The sequence below is a fragment of the Lactuca sativa genome, chromosome 5 (genome assembly GCF_002870075.4).
Source record: "Lactuca sativa cultivar Salinas chromosome 5, Lsat_Salinas_v11, whole genome shotgun sequence".
NCBI lineage: Eukaryota > Viridiplantae > Streptophyta > Magnoliopsida > Asterales > Asteraceae > Lactuca > Lactuca sativa.
In genome coordinates, this window is record NC_056627.2 from 143349633 (window position 1) to 143372609 (window position 22977).

Consider the following 22977-nt stretch of genomic DNA (forward strand, 5'->3'; position numbering starts at 1 on the left):
AATGGGGTTCTGACACCTCCTCCCATACAACAGCTCAAAGGGTACCATACCAATGCTCGAATGATGGCTGTTGATATGGGAAAACTCAACCAAGGGTAAATACGTGTCACAACTCCCTCCGAAATCTAATACACATGCCCGAAGCATGTCGTCGAGTGTCTGAATCGTTCGCTCGCTCTAAAGTGTCCTCAGACATTACCATGATAAGCACTAGCTCATTTCTCATATCCCTCTTCAAGACTGAGCACCAGGTCAGCTTTTGACTCCACAGCTGAACCTCCAAAGGTCACCCATAACATGATCCAAAATATCTCACTAACTTCCTCCCTGTGACCACTATCCCAGCCCAGTGACACGCAAGTCACGAAATTCTATTTTCCTCATATGAAAAATACATTCCAACCAAGGATCGACTTAACTCTGACCTCTGGTGTCTGCTGCGCATATCTCCTGTGCATCTCGCTGAATCTCCCGACAGAGACGGAGACCCCAGTCTCGCCCCCAATTCAACAACCAGGCTCCAAAAACTCAATACTAGGGCTACTCTAGCCCAAAACTCTTCCACATCATACACTGATCGGAGAACACTCCATCATCACACTCTCTTTCCATCTAGTGAGTACTATGGCTCCCCGCAACATCATGATGACCTCTTAATGACTAGTGAGTACTACAGCTCCCCGCAGTATCACAACACTCTGTGACTAGTGAGTACTACGGCTCCCCGCTGTATCATAACACCCTCTGACTAGTGAGTACTACGGCTCCCCGCAGTATCACAACACCCTCTGACTGGTGAGCACTACGGCTCCCCGCAGTATCACAACACCCTCTGACTGGTGAGCACTACGGCTCCCCGCAGTATCACAACACCCTCTGACTGGTGAGCACTACGGCTCCCCGCAGTATCACAACACCCTCTGACTGGTGAGTACTACGGCTCCCCGCAGTATCACAACACCCTCTGACTAGTGAGTACTACAGCTCCCCGTAGTATCACAACACCACACTACCTCCACTAACTCATGCTCCGCATACTATCATAGGTAGCTACACATACTCGACCCGAATATGCATCACAGACTCTGGCGGCAATCGTCATAACAAAATACCTACCTTTGCGGAGATCCACTTTCTTAAATAATCCCTCTTGATCCCAATACTCGAAGGGCTCCCACTAGAACCGTGGATACATGATGCACCACTAGTCATCTCAAACTCAAGATTCTAAGTACTCCGAAATCGGGACATTATACCCGGGTACTACGGAACACCATTACAGAACATCACAATGTCCTGTCTCAACCACTGATCTCCTACCCCCCAGCACCATACAGATACAACAATACATTTCCTCTGAACCCCATAAATAATTCTCCATTTTACCCAATGCGCAACTTCAGTGTATCCAAACACTCGATTGGAATACAAAGAAAGCGCTAACGCTTCAGAACACGTTGATGATCCTCTGAAACCCTCTTCTCCTGCTGCTCAAAATCCAAGCAAGGACACATACCGGCCCAGGAGTTGGTTGCTCGATAATCTTCTATCCTCCCCAAAAAGGGCATATATAATCCATACTTCAACCCAGATGTTCTCAACTGCCCATACCATCATTACGAGCCTTCCACTTGAAACGGACCTGACCACCACCAGATTCCTGACCATTGGCCACCTGCCGTGGAGGTACCCATCCTTTCTCAGACACATACCACATGCATTATCTCACCATTCTCCTTTCCTTGATCACAAATGACCCTGGTCTCATGAATTCGAGCCGCAAGTTTCTATGTCCAACCCCTAACCGCTATTGCACAAATCTCTGGTTCCCTCAAAAATACCCCGTTCTCCCCCACTTAGGGTTCAAACCATCACCAATTGACGCATCAACACTCTACCCCACAGACTGGTTTCCTCCAGAAACATCGCACCTACGCTTGGAAGGTGCCATACAACGCCCAATGATCTCCCCACGTAGAGATCAAGAAACCTCAAATACCCTAAATCTTCGAAGAAATTCTCAGGAACTTCTCATCATGACCGCCTCTATCCATTTGAAGTCTCATACCCTCCCAATACTGAACATCCCAACTGTCCAATACTGGCACTGACTCTTAGACTGAAACAATAAATCATCATACTCCTCATCATCGATTTCTCAACCCCCGTTCCAACACGTGAATCTTCACGAGAATAAGGACTCCACCTCCATGCTCAATACCCATCATAGACAGAAGAGCCACCACTCTGATATACTCAACTGGATTACCCGCTGATACCGCTACTACACGCCCTACTATACTCAATGTAATGTGATCCTTGACCATCACAGTCCCCACTGACTACCTGCTCATGGTAGATCATTTCCTCATGGCAGACACGCTGCCTAAAACTCTGGTGGAAAACATTGACATCAATGTCAACCTGTAGGGTTTACTCCTAAACCTAAAACTGAAATCTCATGCCTCTCTTTCTCCCATAGGAAGCATAAATAACACCCAACAAGTCACAGAAGGCGACATCTCCTCCTTCGGATGATTGTTCACTCAGTCCGTAATCCCTCATAAATGCATTCTCTACCAACCCCTGAGTCTTGCGACTACATCTGACATCTAACCAAGGTACTCTGAAATGCTCCCGAACTCCCTCTCAAGGGATGCCTCTTCAGACCCAATCATGGCCCTCAGGCCTAAAACCCCATCGCGTCCAAATTCCACCAATCAATCCTGATCGGATAACCGGAGAATCACAAGCATCATTTGCTAAGAACCATGGTACTCAGCCCTTGACGTCTCTTTTCAATCTACTACAATGCACGGTACACGAACCATAACATCACTCCCCAATCTGCTCCGATGTATGGTACTCGAACCATAACATCACTCCTCAATCTGCTTCGATGTATGGTACTCGAACCATAACATCACTCCTCGATCTGCTCCGATGTATGGTACTCAAACCATAACATCACTCCCCAATCTGCTCCGATGTATGGTACTCAAACCATAACATCACTCCTCAATCTGCTACTTAGAACCTTCAGAATACTTCCTGTATCAAGTATGGGTCCTCTGCTTTCGGTAGTACGGGCCCATACTACCTGCCACATCTACCCATACATTCCACACGGACCAATCCAGAGCTCCTAAGTAGCTGTTCAACCTTCTTGTTTACTAATTCCGCCACGCGTGCTCGCTCCTGAGCGAAATGCTCTACTCCGCCAGCATACTCATCTGGCTAAGGTCACTCCCTAGGCTCTTCCTTGGTCCTCCCACTTCTCCGCCATCAGCTGCTGAAGAGCTCCTAATGATGCCAGTCATCTACCTCCTGAATATCGTCATATTCATTTGGTAGTTGACTCCCATCATCGAGATTTCCACAAAGCACGAAGCAAGCAGCATTCGGGCATCGAAGAATACATAGAACTCACTCTGGGTGATAACTCCACTTGCTCTGCTCATCCTCAAAAGTACCACCAAACTCTGCAACTCTACCCCTCGCGGCTTCTAACTATTCTTTCGATAAGCACCACAACTCTCATCTAGGCGTCTCTCCTAGATTACTCCTCTACTCAAATCCCCTAAAAGGATTTCAACTGAATATTCTCACTCATACTCAAAACCACATAACATATAACAACAACTCCTAGCCTAAGGCGTCACAAATCAGGTCACTCTAGTCCTAAGATATGAAGTACCTAGCCTGTCTCTAGCATGCATAATATCTCATAAAGTGCATCATAAATATCTCATAACACAAACGTAACGGTATTTTGGGAAATCACCGTTCGGGCTCTGGCTAAATGTACACAATGCTCTTTCTCGCTTTCTCTTTGAACTCTTATTCACTTTTAGAAATCATTTCTTTGAAAACATTTCTTACTTCCTTAGTTTGAGTCCAGATTTACCCAAAGGTGCATCTGAATCCCTCAAACCAAGGCTCTAATACCAACTTGTAACACCGAAATTTTGAAAACAAATTTTTCATTTAAAATCGCTTATCTCTTTAACACTTTTCATAAAAATCCCATTTTGATTAAATTACAATAAAGGACTATTTTGTTCATTCTATTAATAAACCAGGATCCTCAAACCAAACGCTTCCTCTGGTGTGTACAATCGAGCCGGTGCCGTCCCGTGATTCTGAGGAAACCTGAAACACATAACACAAAACACTGTAAGCACGAAGCTTAGTGAGTTCCCCAAAATACCACTCTAACACATATTAGCCACTCGAGGCTATAATCTCTGCTGACCCTCTGGTCAGTGTGTCTCAGTAGGACCCTCCAGTCCCAACTCTCGGTGGGCCCTCCGGCCCTAACTCTATGGACCTACAGGTCCTAACTCTGAGAACTCTGAATCACATATCACAATAAATCTCAACACATAAATAGCATATAAATACACTGGCACATAATTCTAAAAATACCACATATAACATATATTAGCCACTCGAGGCTATAACTCTGTGGGACCTTGGGCCCTAACTCTGCGGACCCTCTGGTCCTAGCTCTATGGACCTTCCGGTCCTAACTCTGATATACACATAGCATAAATCACATAGAAATAATGCAGTCCCATATATCACATAGATATCATATAATATCTCTATCACATAACTCTGTTACCACTCTAGGTAAAGTATAATGAGAAGGCTCACCTGGAAAGCAGAAAGCAGATCTTCTCACACTTGAATCTCGAACTCGCCACCCCCTAACACATAAGGGAAATACTCTCATGAATATAACTCTCGAGACTAGACTCAACCCTCTCTTGGCACCCACAGAAGGGTAAAAGACCATTTTACCCCTCTCTTGACTCTAATGTCCAATCATTGACTAAACCCCCAAGGTCAACAAAGTCAACTGTCAACCTTGACCAGACTTGTCGAGTGCACCAATGTGACTCGGCCAGTCCATGCGTGTCCTTCACACTCCTGGTCCTCACTTGACTCACTGAGTCAACCCTCCACTCATCAAATCAACATTGATCGCGAATCGCGGGACAACTCGTCCCAACTCGTCGAGTCCGACTCTTGACTCGGCGAGTCCAGTCGTGGACCGATTCCTTTAGTTCCCTTCCGACTCACTGAGACGAGTTTGATCTTGTGGAGGATGAGGTAAGAAAGGTTTGGTGCACATTATGTTGCTTATATAGGCCTCAAACCCTAAATATTAGGGTTTCCATCCTGATGCGAGTGCACCCAGCGTACACAAATGTACGCCAAGCGTATTAAGGCGGACCCTTATACACTTAGCGTACTCCTATGTACGCGCGGCGTACCCCTTTTTGGCCCAATTTGCAAACTTGGCCCTTGAACTTGTCTGGGTTCTACATTCTCAATCCCCGAAGGCTATAATTTGATAAAATAATGATAGAGAAGGGTTTGGAAATACCTACCAAATCTCGAGATGTTACACACAAACAACTCCTTGTCAAACAACACCTGCATCTCTAGAGGTTCTAACTGATAGGAACTTCTAGTTCCAAAGGGAAGTTCTTGGCTTGATCGCACTGCATCCCCTAGAGCTTTATTTTGCACTATCTTTTTACGAATCACTATGATTTTTGACAATACGATACATTTTAGTAGTCTTTGAATGAATGAATGATTATTTTGGGTTGTCTAAAAATGAAAAAAAATAGTATTTTTGGGACGTTACAAATTACAAATTATGCTAAAAGGTTGTCTCCAAAATTTTGCATTAGACTCATTTTGTAGTAGTGACAAAACCAACATATTTTTATTGTATTGGATGTTGATTTTGTGCAAAATGATTACTAGTAGAAGAACACCCTTACAATTGTGTCGATCTTTTACCACTTTTTTATTATTATTTTCCCATCATTGTTTGTTAATGAATATACAACATTAGTGGCGAGTTAGGTCGTGTCGGACAAGGAGTCTAGGGTTTCTACGCGTTATTCATGGCGTAGTACCATGCAAAAGATGGAAGAGATGCCTTACACAATTATTCCATTACCCATAGTTAATTTTGGTAAGTGCATAAATCCATCACCAGTTATCAAACTTATACCAAATTCACAAATATATTGCGACAATTATTCGATACTATGCCTTTCTAGCAATTAATGATTGAACATCAATCGATAGTTACCAACAAATTTAAATCCTCCATACTAAGGTTGTGCATGTGTTATGGTTCTCTCATGCTTATCAAAATTCATCCAAGTGTCTCTGCTGTAAAACTTACATTGCCTTGAAATAGAAAAGGAATCCAAATATACTTAAAATGCAAAGATGCAATTCATGTAGGACAATGTGCTAATATCAAAACATCGGGTGTGAGTAATCCCATAATCAACCAAAATAAACTTTCAGACAAAACTTTCATAAAACTGAATATTTATCTTCAAGCTTTCTATGACTTTTAGATTTTAACTGAAGGGCATGTTAAACGATAAATATAGGCATAATTTTACATTATGTTCGTTAGTTATGAACATTGTTTTCTTCCCGCAATTTAACTTTAAAATAAATATAATTAGCAGTATACATATTTATTATGATTTCATTTAACACATTATTCATACTTTAACATTTAGTGAAACCATTAATTTTGTAGCCAAAAATTAGAATAAGTTTGCGGTAATTACACCAATTCATGTTGAAAGGCTAAACCATGAGTACGGTATACTCAACCTGAAATAATTACAATGTCAAATGATGATAGATACTCTCATTTAAACAAGAAAGAAAAATGTATCAAATGTTTTTAGAAAAAATAAATAAAATAAAGATTATTGTCAGCATTTACCAAAAGACTTCGTTGTTTTTACAAACCGTATTCAAGTGTTGTTTTTTCTTCTTTGAGGTCGACGATTCATGTCTTGTCCGAATCACATGTTCAACTAAGAGTAGCTTAGGAATAATTAGATTTACATAAAAATAGATATTCAACTATTGTGGCCATTTACATATAAGTGCCCATTAAAAGAATTACGAATAAAAAATCAAGTAGCACTTTATTCATCAAGCAACAAAACTGTCATTTTGCATAACCTTTGGGCTCTATTTGAAGATATGTACAATAGTAGGGGTGGTTGTTGCAAATCACAAACGCCAGAGCCTAGAGATCAGGGTTAGAGCATACGGTATGGGCACCGAGAAGTGATATTTTTGCTGATGTGGCACCTCAGAACCTAGTCATAACAAGATGAACACCACCCCTCCTTCTTGTTAAGAGGATGTTATGGCATATCTTGTTGTGATGAGCACAAGATGCAACAAGAAGTTTAATTGGTTGTTACCTTTATCAACCAATCAAATCATTTTGTTTCTTTCTCTCTCTACTTCTTTGCATGTTATAACATGGGGAATACCATTTCCCCATTGGTGTTATGGTGGTGTTATAGATGAGGTGGCATATGAAGTTGGTGTTATAATGTTACCCATACCTAATGCTCTTATAAGGTTACGTCTACACATTTCTTAACCATTATATATACGATGGTGAGGTTCATTTCAATACAATTTCACAGCCGCTGTGATGATCAACCCTATCAATCAAGATCACAATCTTTTCCTACATATCTGAACATCATACACTGTTTTCAGTAAGTTATCGATATCGATTTTTGCATTTTTTCAGTCGTGATAATCACCAAGATTTTTATGTGTCGACCTTTTTTTTATCGTGCACATACACCAAAAAACTGGTAAAGATCCGCTAGGCATATATTGGTGATTTGAAGATTATGTTGTTCGCCTGTCATTCGCACTATACATTGATCTGTATTCTGTTGTCAGCCTAGTAGAATCAGATCGGTGTCAGTTAGGTGTTCATAACATTTCAAGAGTCAGTTTTGTGGGTTTGTCCGAGGCCCCTAAATCTTATGGTTGGAAAGGTATATTTATATAACGTTTTCTTATGTAAATGTTTCGATTCCAATGAATTTTTACTGCTCAACTGTTTGGAGATTATGGAGATCCTGACGGAAGTTGCAGATCTGGTCTGTAGTTCCTTACATGCTTATTCCTTAAATATCACTAAAGATGCAGATATTTGGGGATTGAGTATTAGATCATTTAAAGCAAACAAATCTGATAGAGATTTTAGTTTTAGTGATTTTAATTTTTGAACTCATAGCTTTTGGCTTTTGCAATAAGTTTTGTGAGTCACAAAACAAAAAAGTTAACTAATCTTCATTCTAATAAACAGGATGAATTGGATGGCTGATAAGAATGGCTCCCCACTAAGTTGCATAATCATTAATGATGGTCAAAGCATTAATGATGCTCAAAACAACTTCATGTAAAAATCATTAATTTTTAATATGTGCAGTTTTCAGTTGTCACCTCTATCATGGACTCATTATAGTTTTATGGGTTAATGTTTTGTTTCAGACTTAATTTGCTCAGGCAATATCATCTACCTGCAACATGTGTGCATAAAGGTTGCCAATTTCGTCGGTCAATAAATCCGGACCATACCTATTCCATTAACCGGATAGGCCTCTTCAGTTTAGTGTATTAGATAAATCGTGAAAACAATGAACCTGAACCTTTGTTATAACAGAGGCCTTCTTGAAGTTTATCTCGGGATACATTGAGTAGTTCGATCGATTAACCTTTCAATACTTTCCCCTATTAGAATATGTCAGTTCAGCAAGGCTGGCACAAATTTCGACATCTACTGAGACATTGAATAGGCACAATAAGTATCAAAAATTATAAGTGGGTATTATTTATATGATGTTTTTTTAAAAAAAGTGTGTTATTTTTTTCCTAAAAACAAAGCCAGTGAGACGGTAAAGTTACATCTTGTTGAGGCAATCTTTGCGAGGATCGATAGACCAGATTAACCAACCAAACTATTCATTTTTTCTTGCTCTAATACCTAACCAATCGAAGCCGGATGTCACCTACAAACTCTTTACTGCTCCAGGATTTGCAACTGAAGACAACCTCGTGGTCATATCTACATTATCCACAACAGGGCCATCAGATCAGAGGTGACTGGTTAGCTTGATCTTGTTATGCTTGATCTTATTACCCCCGTGGTATAACCTCAAAAACAAATCAATGGACACCCTAGTAATAGGGATGCCCCTCCAAAACTGGACACAAAATCCTCAATGACTAAGGGTAGTCCAGAAATAAGTGTGACTCAAATTCATTGCTAACCGCACAGAGGGTGCATATAGGTGATTGCAAAGGGATCCCAATTCTGTGGAGGTTCAAACTAGTGTATAGATGACCAAGCCGAACACGAAAAGTTATGATGTTTGCCTTGGCAGGTGCAATGCGATTTTAAATAGTGTTGCAAGTATTATATTTTGACGAAACGTCATCGTTTATGAACCTGATGGAGGATGCGGAGAAAATGCCATCCTTGATTCCAAGCCATCTTGACCTATTGTTTTTGATAGAAAACATGGAAAGAAAGTCCAAATTTCAAATAATTCAAACCAGTTTGAAGATTAATGATTTTACCCCAAATGTCGCTTTTACAAGCCATCATTTTGTCTCTCTCCATAGTGCCGTTATAAATTTTTCTCTGGATAGACCATTAGTCAACATAAAACCGTCACCGCCATTTTCCCAATAAAGCGAGATTAAATGATCTGCCAATGTTGAAACCACCTTTTTCCATGGTATCTAAAGCATTTTCCCTAGCAATACAAGTAATGTTCTTATTGTCATCCAAATCAACCCAAAAGAATTTACAATAGGATGCTCTAAATCTTTTGATTAGTTCACTTGGCACCTTGAAAAGAGAGGACAACTAGGTTCCAAGGCTACCATAAGCACTAATGCATAAGCTTAATCAACCTCCAAAATTCGTTTGTCGGACCTCCCGCAAAAGGTATTTAGAATGAGAATAAATTCTCAACAATATATAGTTTTCGAAGATGATATTCTTGTCATCTTGGCACCCACCGGAACACCATGATAGGACAAAAGGAAACAAACTAATGTCGCAAGCCAACTAATTAGGCAGGTTTTGAATCTTGAGTTAGTAACACAAGTTAGCATGACTTTACTTTTAGCTTGGTTCACTTTGAGGCCGGACACAACATAGAAACACCTCACACTAGTGCAAAAATGACCTATGACAACATGTTTTAGAAACATGGTTGTCACGTATTTGGTTAATTGCATCACCGAAGGTCATTAATCAAATTCCAGTAATGTTTTAGTTACATATTAACTAAAAACCGTCATCATTGAAAACTATGTTCACACATTTTGTCATTGTTTTACATTAAAAAAATGTGACAAATACTAGCTAATAGCCACTTTAGATCATTGTGACCGTAAGTATTTTATTATGACATTTAAAAAAACTTGTGACAATAAGTGTTTTATGATAACAGTTTAATTTCATATGTATGTTTGAAATTAATGATATTGAATATAAAAGAATAACATGTGACTGTAAGTACTTTATTATGACAATAAAAAAATAAAACATGTAATTAAAAGTATTTTATAGTGATGTTTTAATTTTTATGTGTATCCAAAAGTAAAATATAATAACAATAAAAAAGGTATATGTAACTATAACTTTTTTATGGTGAAAGTGTTGAAAAATGAAACCCTTTTGTATGTTTTCAACCACCAAAATTCCTAAAAATATTGAAAGCCTTCAAATTTTCTAAAAGTTTGAAAAGTCCCAAATTGTCCCCCTTTGTTTTGGCTTTCCCTCATAATCACCCAACACACCCTAATTGATGACTGATATGTTTTTGCTTCTCCCCGGGAATGAAATGAACGCCAATGATTCAACACGCTACCTCCCGCATTACCCTACACCACCTCCGAGTCCAACCCACATACACATTGTCTAAACCCTACAATGCTCCCCATACACGATTACAATCTCGAGCAACATTGCCGTCAACAACACCAACATTAACACCTCCACCCTACCACTGCAGTTTGCCTCCACTATGCCTCTATCCATTGGGTGAGACCTCTTATACTATTGGTCAAGGCCCGTTGGGAGAGAGCCGTTATATTATTGGGCGAGGCCAGTTAGGTGAGACCAAAAGTTAATATCAGTGATTTGCAGGTGATTTCCAGGTGGGATATCGGTTATCTGTACTTTTTAAAATAGTTGTGTCAAATATTGGTCGAAAATATCGGACCGCAAAAATCGGTGATATTTACCGATATTTAACCAATATTTACCAATATTTCCAGGTGATTTCCAGGTGGGATATCGGTTAAGTAATTTTACTTTCTTTTTTTAGTATTAAGTCATGGCCTTAAGTCTTATGGTCTTAACTTAACTGAACCTGCTATTATGTTAAGTACTTAATTGTTAGTTTTAGGTCATAAACTCATGTTGTAAGTATTAACCGATCTTATTGTTATGTTAATTGTTAAATACATAAGTGTTAACTTGCTAGTTTCTATTGGTTTGATCATGTAGATGTGTTAAGTACTTAGTTCTCAAATGATGATGATGATGATGATGATATTAGAGTTGATATGGAAGATCTCGATAAAATAATTGGATGCCTTGGTTGATGTGGACTTAGAGGAAGATTCCATGACTTACGTAAGATTATGTTTAGAACATTGATAGTTTTAAGTTTTGACTTGTTATATTACATTTATATATGTTTGATGTTTGTATATATTAATTATGCATGATATAAAAATAGATATTCCACCGATATCCCACCGCGATAACCTATATCTCAAATATTGGCGCTTGACCGATATTTCATTTTGGACAACTATAACTGCCTAGGGTGAGACCCGTTATATTATTAGGCGAGGTTCATTGGGTGAGACCCATTATATTATTAAGCAAGGCCCATTGGGTGAGAGTCGTTTTATTATTGGGCTACCCCGTTGGGTCAGACCCGTTATGTATGATGGGCGAGGCCAGTTATGTATGTTGGGTGAGGCCGTTATGTATGTAAGGTGAAGCCCATATTGGGATGTGGTATTTTTGAGAAGCTCACTAAGTATACTTATGGTTACAGTTTCATTTTTAAATGTTTTAGGTACTTCTGGTTCCAAAAAGGAGTTTCCGGCTTTAGCGCACTGCATCCCCTCGAGCTTTTGGTTGCACTATCTTTTTACGATTCACTCTGATGTTTGACAATATGATACATTTTTGTTGTCTTTGAATGTATGAATGAATATTTTGTGTTGTTTAAAAACAAACTTTTACTTAGTCCTTTTGGGACGTTACAAATTACAAATTATACTAAAAGGTTGTCTCCAAAAGTTCGCATTAGACTCATTTTGAAGTAGTGAGAAAACCTGCGTATTGTTATTGTATTGGATGTTGATTTCGTGTAAAATGATTAGTAGTAACAGAACTCCCATACAATTGTGTTGATTTTTTACCAGTATTTATTATTATTTTCCCCTCATTGTTTGTTGATGAATATAGAGCATTAGTAGCGAGTTATGTTGTATCGGACAAGGAATCTAGGGTTTCTTCGCATTACTCATGGTGTAGTACCCTGCAAAAGATGCAAGAGATGTCTTACACAATTATTACATTACCCATAGTTAATTTGGTAAGTTCATAAATCTGCCACCAGTTTTCAAACTTATACCATATTCACAAAGATATTGCGACAAATATTCAATACCATGCCTTTCTGCCAGTTAATGATTGAAAATCAATGGATATTTACCAACAAATTTAAATCGTCCATAGCAAGTTTGTGCATGTGTTGCGGTTCACGCATGCTTCTCAAAATTCATTCAAGTGTCTCTAATATGTTGTAAAACTCACGTTGCCTTGAAATAGAAAAAGAATGCAAATATACTTAAAATGCATAGTCGCAATTCATGTAGAACAATGTGCTAATATCAAAACACCTGATTACTTGTGTTAGTAATCGAATAATCAACAAAAATAAACTTTCGGACAAAACATTCATAAAACTAAATATTTATCGTCAAGCTTTCTTTGACTTGTAGATTTTAACTGAAGGGCATGTTAAACGATAAATATAGGCACAAGTTTACATAATCTTCATTATTTATGAACATCATTTTCTTCCGGAAATTTAATTTAAAATATATATATATATATATATATATATATATATATATATATATATATATATATATATATATATATATAATAAGCAGTATACATATTTATTATGATTTCATCTAACACACTAATCATACTTTAACATTTTGTGAAACCATTAATTGTGTAGCCAAAAATTATAATAAGTTTGCACTAATTACATAATTTCATGTTGAAAGACTAAACCATGAATACGGTATACTCAACATGGAATAATTACAATGTCAAATAATGAAAGATATTCTCACTTAAACAAGAAAGAAAAATGTATCAAATGTTTTTCCAAAAAATAAATAAATTAAAGAGTATTGGTTATATTTACAAATAGACTTCTAGTCGAACCATATTTAGGTGTTTGTTTGAGATCGACGTTTCAATTGTTGTACCGGAAACATGTTGAATAATTAGATTTACATTAAAAAAAGCTATTCAACTATTGTGGCCATTTATATATAAGACCCCGTTAAAAAAATTACAAATAAAAAAATCAAGTAGCACTTTCTTCATCAAGCAACAAAACTGTCATTTTGTATAACCTTTGGGCTCTATTTGAAGATATGTACAGTAGTAGGGGAGGTTGATGCAAATCACCAACGCTAGAAATCAGGGTCATAGGGTTACGCCTACACATTAAGAACACCAGAAAACTCTGTAGCACCACTACTCTTGAAAGTTTTGAATGAAGGATGTCTCGTCTCTGCTTTTGAAGGTTCTCCGGTGACTTTCTCATTTCCTTTATCACCATTCTTTTTGTGTTCTTCGAGAGCTTGTCTAATAACACCAGTAACTTTATCCATAATTCGCACCTCACGAGGGGATACTGGAGTGTCTCCTTCATCAGGACGAGGATCTCCACCCACCTCTGGCGTATGGCTAGCTTCATGTTCAACCATTGCTTTTAAAAATTGGGGTAACATAGTTTTTTAGAATATTATGATTTGTTATTACCAAATACTTTACTTAATTCTTTCCTATGGTTTGTATCCATATACTCCTAATGAATCCGTTCATATGTTAAACTTCTGACAGTTTAAATCTAAATACCAATCCGTGGAATTTAGTTCACTTAAACTATTGGTTTGATACCATGATTGAAAGACCTCAACTTTCATATGATTGAAAGACCCAAACTTTCAATACTCCTCAATTATTGTTACTCCAATACATGCTACATGCATATTCATAAATAATATCCTACATTGATAGGGTGATTACAAAAGACTGGATACAAACCGACTAAGTTTTAGTATATTACATAACTATCCAGGATATTAAAGTTTTATACAAACGTAAACCCAAGAACAAAAGTGATAGTATAAACTATTCTAAATCTTCCAACAGTATAAGACTATACTGGATTCTCAATTCATGCAATTGTTAAACACTGAGAGGGGTAAGCGGTGACGTTTATTGACTTCAATAATAGATACAATATAACGTTATGCCATATATATATATATATATATATATATATATATATATATATATATACTTCAATATGGCAAAAACAAAGAGGAACAAGGAACAACAAAGGCATATGTGAATCATGCGACAAGCTTTCCATATCAATTGAGGATTGATTCAAAGATATACAGTCAAAGAGGCTTAACAATTTCAATACTTGATATACATCAATAACACTTCGGCGCAAATGGCACAGAATACATACAATTTCGGATTATCATTTTGCTAGAATATGCAGGCTTTCAGCCCTACATAACCCTATGCCAATAACAGAAGTTATATGAGTCATGCTCTACATGGCCAAAGGTACAAAGCCAATACCAGAAGTGATACGAGACACGCTCTACATGGCCAAAGGCATAAATCCGATACCAGAATAATAAAAGACATGCTCTACATGGCCAAAGGCTCAAAGCCAATACCATAAGTAATACGAGATATGCTCTACATGATCAATAGTATAAAAATCAAGATAACACAGGAAAGCACATAGCACATATAACACATAACATACAATTGTTCCTATATATTGAAACTCACCGTGAATTAACCGAATAATGATATGACGATTCGGGCAGCACTTCGTTTCTATATATAACTTGCTTTGACGAAACTGAGGATTTTTGCTAAAATTTAGACTCTACGAGGGCAGAGTTTCGACTAGAAAATATGATTTTCTCGGGAACTTCGGAGCGTCAGGAGTTGCTTCGGGTGTCGGGGATGATACTGAGGCTTCAGTAGGTGCTAGAGGGGCTTGAGAGAGGCTAGAGAGTGAATGAGAGTGAGAATTTGTAACATGAAGCCGGAGGGCTCGATTTCTATTTATAGGTTGAAAAAATCGACTCTCACGTCATAAACCATGTATGTTCATGTCGTAACTTTGATCCTGGTCATCCCCTAGGCTTGTCGTGTGTCTTCTAGGCTCAATACTTGATATACATCAATAAAACTTCAGTCCAAATGACACACAAGATATACAATTTCGAATTATCATTTTGCTAGAATATACAAGCTTTCAGCCCTACATAGCCCTATGCCAATACCAGAAGTTATACGAGTCATGCTCTACATGGCCAAAGGCACAAAGCCAATACCAGAAGTGATACGAGACATTCTCTACATGGCCAAAGATATAAATTCAATACCAGAATAATACGAGACATGCTCTACATGGCCAGAGGCTCAAAGCCAATACCAGAAGTGATACGAGACATGCTCTACATGATCAACAGTATAAAAATCAAGATAACATAGGAAAGTACATAGCACGTATAACACATAACATATAATTGTCCCTATATATTGAAACTCACTGTGAATTAACTGAAAAATGATATGACGAGTCGGGAAGCACTTAGTTTCTATATATAACTTTCTTTGACGAAACCGAGGATTTTAGTTAAAATCCGGACTTTACGCGGGGCAACATTTCGACTAGAAAATATGATTTTATCGGGAACTTCGGAGCGTCACGACTCGCTTAGGGTGTCGGGGGTGATACCGGGACTTCAGGGGATGTTAGAGGGACTTGAGAGAGGCTAGAGAGAGGCTAGATAGTGAATGAGAGTTAGAATTTGTAACATAAACTCTGAGGGCTCGATTTCTATTTATAGCCTGAAAAATCGATTCTCACGTCGTGAACCATGTATGTTCATGTTGTGACTTTGATCCTGGTCATCCCCTAGGCTTGATGTGTGTCTTCTATGCTTGAAAAGTGTCTGTCCATTGAGTTCACTGTGTTCATGTCGTGAATGTAGTTAAATTCTCCAAGTTTGTGCTCCGAACTTCAAAAATCCATATCTTTCGCATACGAGCTCCGTTTTTGACGTTCTTTATATCCACGAGTAGGTGAGATTATGCTCTAAAATTTTTATTTAGACTCCATCCACTAATTTTTACTTTATTTTTAATATTATATTATATTATATTTTTTACGAATCGGGACAAGAAAAGTCCGTTAAAATTTTATAACTTCTTCATCCGACGTCCGTTTTCGTCTGTTATTTTTACCGTTGTACTACTATTGACGAGACCTTCGGTTCTCATTTAGGTTGTGTCGGCTAAATATCGCTTGATCTTTATTTCAAGTTTTTTGTTGTCTACTTCTATACCGAATCTTTAGAAAAATAATAACTTCCTCATACGAAGTCAGATTTGAACGTTCTTTTATGAAAGTTCTCGTTTTAAAGAATACTACGACATTCATTTAGATTACCATGGCTAAAAATTAGTTTATCGAAAACTCACTCTTTACGCTATACGGCGTCGTGCCAATTCTGTCGCGAAACTTCGATTGACCATAACTTCTTCGTTATAACTCGGATTTCGATGAGGTTTTCGCCTAAATGTTTCTAACGAGATTCTTTACAATTTTCAATAATAAAATTTTACTTATTTGAAATTTTATATTTTCGTTAAATTTCTATATTTGACTTTTGATTGGAATCTCATAAGACTTCTAATATTTTCCAAGTGATTCCAAGCATAGTTTTACTCTATTTCTAGTAAAAACTATCTGTTAGAACTCAATAATCAAATTGATATAATATTTCATAATATTGTTTATTTAAACTAAAAAAACACGATTACTGAACGTGTATGTTACACATATATTCAATACCATGTCATTTTGGAAATTAGTGATTGACAATCAATGGATATTTACCAACCAATTTATTTATTTAGATTCAGTCGTCCATGGCAAGTTTGTGGATCTATTATGTTTTGGCATGCTTAACAAAATTCATTCAACTGTCGCTGACATGTAATAAAACTCACATTTCCTTGAAATATCGAAGGAATCAACATATACATAAAATGAAAAGTCGCAATTAAAACAGTACAACATGCTAATATCAAAACATTGGGTGTGAGAAATTCAATAATTAGCTAAATAAACTTCTCGACAAAAGTTTCTTAAAATTGAATCTTTGTCATCAAGCTTTCTAATACCTATAGATTTTAACTCAATGACATGTAAAACGATAAATAATACATGCACAATTTCACTTTTTGTAAATTATGAACGCAGGTTTCTTCCAAATTTTAATTTTAAAATAAATATAATTATCAATCATGTTTATTATGATTTCATTTAACATAATCATAATCTTAACTTCTAGCGAAACCATTAATTTTGTAGACAAACAGTAAAATAAATGTTGTTTGTACTATGGCAATTTGCAAATAAGAGTTGTTAAAGAATATAGTTATGTAAGGAGTACTGTGTCCATTTACAAATAACAGTCGCCTAAAAATAAAGGAAGAATATTAAGGATCAAAATATAATATTTCCTAACTTAATTTTTAAATATCATATTTATCTTTTCTTAAAGTTCTAAAATAACATATATATCTTTCTTAAGCATCAAAATATCGTATATGACAATCTTAAATAGGAAAATATCATGTATATGTCTTTGTTAAACATCAAAATATCAATGGTAATTTAAAATATCATCGATCTACAACATGACAATATTCAACAACAACAAAAAGTAAGCAATCAATGCATATATTCCAATAAGAGGGTTGAAGATGAAGTGTTGGTCAAAAGAGTGACATTCCAACAATTTAGAAATAGATTTTTCATTATTATAGAGGTATAGATAGTATGACTAAAATTTTTAAATATTATAATAAATCTAAGATAAAAAATTATTACAAACTATAAAAAACATTGTAAAATAAATTTGGCTAAATATGATATTTAAAAGTTTATAAAGGGTAATATGCTATATAGCAAATTAAATTTGGGAAAAGATGATATTTTGATGTTTAAAAAAATAAATATATGAAATTCTTAAAAATATAAATCAAGTTTAACTTGATTCATCAAGTAACAAAAGTGTCATTTTGCATAACCGTTAGGCTCTATGTGAAGATATGTGTAATGTCCCAAAAATTTATAACCAAAAGTTTCATTTTTGTGTTAATAAAATCATCAACCAAACATGTTAACGAAAAATCATAAGGAAATCAGAGTATGTCATCAATCATCTAAAAGTACATCAATCATCTAAAAGTACATCAACATCAAATAATGATGAGAATCATCGTGTGTGCGATGTGATCATCCAGAGCTCTTCCCCTTAAAACTGGAAATACCAGAAATATAAACTATACACTAAAAACTGGAACCACAAAGCTTAACGAGGTTCCCCCATAATACAACATAACATGCATACAATGAGCCCCACCCGACATCCATCGGACCTCACCCGACATCGAGCCCCACTTGGTACAGATCTATCAACAACATATGATGAGCCTGACCCAAAACACTCATCAGGCCTCGCCTGGCGTAAGGTTTTCCCGACATTTGGACACTGCATTGACTCGACAAGTTGTCTAGAAACTCGGTGAGTCAACTAGGGTTTTCATGATTTCTCGAGTTCTGGAAGGACTCGAAGATTCAGTGAGCTGCACTTGACGAGTTGGGTCAACATGGACTGTTAACCTTGACTATTGACTTTTACTTTGACCCAGGGTTGACCAGTTTGACTTCTGGGGAATTTTAGTAAATTGGGAATTTATGGAAGTTGTCCTATGGAGAATATAAGTATTGGAGTTCGTCGCTGTGATTTGAGAGTTTGATCTTATCACTGCAGTTCGATAGTTGTGAGGTGACCTCGTGGTCATATCTACGTTATCCACAACAAGCCATCAGATCAGAGGTGACTGGCAGCTTGATCTTGTTATGCTTGATCTTATTACCGAAGAACCCAATGGTATAACCTTAAAAACAAATCAATGGACACATTAGTAATAGGGATGCTCCATCAAAACTGAACACAAAATCCTCAATGACTTAAGGGTAGTCTAGAAATAAGTGTGACTCATATTCATTGCTAGCCGCACAGAGGGTGCGTATAGGTGATTGCAAATGGATCGCAATTATGTGGAGGTTCAATCTAGTGTATAGATGACCAAGCCTAACATGAAAAGCTCAGACGTTTGCCTTGGCAGGTGCAATGCGATTTTAAATAGTGTTGCAACTATTATATTTTAACAGGACATCATCATTAATGAACTTGATGAGGATGCGGAGAAAATGCCATCCTTGATTCCAAGCCATCTTGACCTATTCAAATAGTTCAAATCAGTAAGAAGATGAATGGTTTTACCCCAAATGACACTTTTACAAGCCATCATGTTGTCTCTCTCCATAGTGTCGTTATAAATTTATTATCCGGATTACCGGATAGACCATTAGTTAGCATAGATCGTCACCGCCATTTTCCAAATAAAGCGGGATTAAATGATCTGCCAATGTTGAAACCACCTTTTCCCATGGTATCTAAAACATTTTCCCTAGCAATACAAGCAACTTTCTTATTGTTATCCAAACCAACCCAAAAGAATTTACAATAGGATGCTCTCAATCTTTTGATGACTTCATTTGGCACCTTGCAAAGAGAGGACAACTAGGTTCCAAGGATACCATAAGCACTAATGCATAAGGTTAATCAACCTCCAAAAGTCATTTGTTGTACCTTGCGCAAAAACTATTTAGAATGAGAATTCTCAACAATATATAGTTTTCCCAGATGATATTCTCGTCATCTTCGCACCCACTGAAACGCCATCACAGGATAAAAGGAAACAAATTGATGACACATTCCAACTAAGTAGGCAGGTTGTGAATCTCTGAGTTAGTAACACGAGTTAGCATGTGTTTACTTTTAGCTAGGTTCACTTTGAGGCCGAACGCAACAAAGAAACACCTCACACTATTGCAAAAATTACCTATGGCCACGTGTTTTGGAAATATGGTTGTCACATATTTGGTTAATTGCATCACCAAAGGCCATTAATCAAATTCCAGTAATGTTTTAGTTACATATTAACTAAAAACCGTCACCATTGCGAACTATGTCACACATTTTGTCATTGTTTTACATAAAAAAATGTTATAAATATTGGCCACTAGTCACTTTAGATCATTGTGACTATAAGTATTTTATTATGACATTTGAAAAAACATATGACAATAAATGTTTTATGATAACAGTTTAATTTCACATGTATGTTTAAAATTAATGATTTTGAATATAAAAGAATAATATGTGACTATAAGTATTTTATTATGACATTAAAAAAATAAAACATGTAACTAAAGTATTTTATAGTGATCTTTTAATTTTTATGCGTGTCCAAAAGTAAAAATTAGTAAAAATAATATATATATATATATATATATATATATATATATATATATATATATATATATATATATATATATATAACTATAACTATAACTATAACTGTTTTATGGTGACAATGTTGAAATATGAAACCAGTGGAAATTCAATTTTTTCTCTCTCTTCAAATTGTAAGCTTTCAAGCACCCAAATTCCTGAAAATATTGAAAGCCTCCAAATTTCCTAAAAGTTTCAAAAGTCCCAAATTCTCCCCTTTCTTTTGGCTTTCCCTTATAATTGCCCTAACACACCCTAATCGATGACTGAAGGGCATGTTAAATGATAAATATATGCACAATTTTACATAATCTTCATTAATTATGAACATCGTTTTCTTCCGGAAATTTAATTTATATATATATATATATATATATATATATATATATATATATATATATATAAAATAAGCAGTATACATATAATTATGATTTCATCTAACATATTAATCATACTTTAACATTTACTAAAACCATTAATTGTGTAGCCAAAAATTATAATAATTTTGCGTTAATTACATAATTTCATGTTGAAAGGCTAAACGATGAATACGGTATACTCAACATGGAATAATTACAATGTCAAATAATGAAAGATATTCTCACTTAAACAAGAAAGAAAAATGTATCAAATATTTTTCCAAAAAGAAAATAAACTAAAGAGTATTGGTTATATTGACAAAAAGACTTCTAGTCAAACCATATTTAGGTGTTTCTTTGAGATCGACGTTTCAATTGTTGTACTGGACACATGTTGAATAATTAGATTTACATTAAAAAAGCTATTCAACTATTGTGGCCATTTATATATAAGAGCCCGTTAAAAAAATTACAAATAAAAAATAAAGTAGCACTTTCTTCATCAAGCAACAAAACTGTCATTTTGCATAACCTTTGGGCTCTATTTGAAGATATGTACAATTGTAGGGGAGGTTGATGCAAATCACCAACGCTAGAAATCAGGGTTATAGGGTTACGCCTACACATTTCTTAACCATTATAAATACGATGTTCAGGTTCATTTCAATACAATTTCACAGCCGCTGTCATGATCCACCCTATCAATCTAGATCGCAATCTTTTCTTACATATCTGAAAATCATGCTTTGTTTTCATTAAGTTATCGATTTTTTTCTTTTTTTCAGTCGTGATAATCACCAAGAGTTTTATGTGTCGGCTTTTTTTTTCTTTATCATGCACATAGATAAAAAAACTGGTAAAGATCCGCTATACATTGATCTGTATAGCCAGTCACTCACACTATACATTGATCTGTATTCTATTGTCAGCCTAGTAGATTCAGATCAGTATCAGTTAGGTGTTCATAACATTTCAAGAGTTGGTTTTGTGGGTTTGTTCGAAGGCCCGTATATCTTGTGGTTGGGAAGGTAAATTTATATAACGTTTTCTTATGTAATTGTTTTGATTCCAATAAATTTTTACTGCTCAACTTTCCAATTTATGCTATATCTAGTAACGTTTCAGTAGTCTAAATCTGACATCTAGTTCCATTCTTATTGAATACTGTTTGGAGATTATGGAGATCTTGCCGGAAATTGCAGATCTGATATGTAGTTCTTTACATGCTTATTCCTTAAATATCAATACAGATGCATATATTTGAGGATCGAGTATTAGATCTTTTTAAAGCAAAAAAATCTGATAGAGATTTTAGTTGTAGTGATTCTAATTTTTGAACTCATAGCTTTTGCAATAAGTTTTTTCAGTCACAAACTAAAAAAGTTAACTAACCTTCATTCTAAGAAAGAATGGCTCCCCTTTAAGCTGCATAATCATTCATGATGGTCAAAACATTAATGATGGTCAAAACATCTTCATGCTAAAATCATTAATTTTTAATATGTGCAATTTTCAATTGTCAACTCTATTTATGGGCTCATTGTAGTTTTATGGGTTAATGTTTTGTTTCAGACTTAATTTGCTCAGGCGATATCATCTACCCGCCACATGTGTGCATCAGGGTTGCCAATTTCTTCGGTCAATAAATCCAAACCACACTTTTTCTGGTATCCGGAAAATGGTAATGAAAACAATGGACACGAACCATTGTTATAACAGAGGCAACTTGAACTTCATATCGGGATACACCAAGTAGTTCGATCGATTAAAAACGCCTAAGTACAAAACATCTACTGGACAAGCTTTATACATGCCTTTGCTGATTAAAGTAGCGGATATGGTGTTCTTTGTCTGCAGGGTGGATTAATCTTTGTTTAGAACCCGTTTTATTTTCTATCAGCGTATTTGTATAAGTATA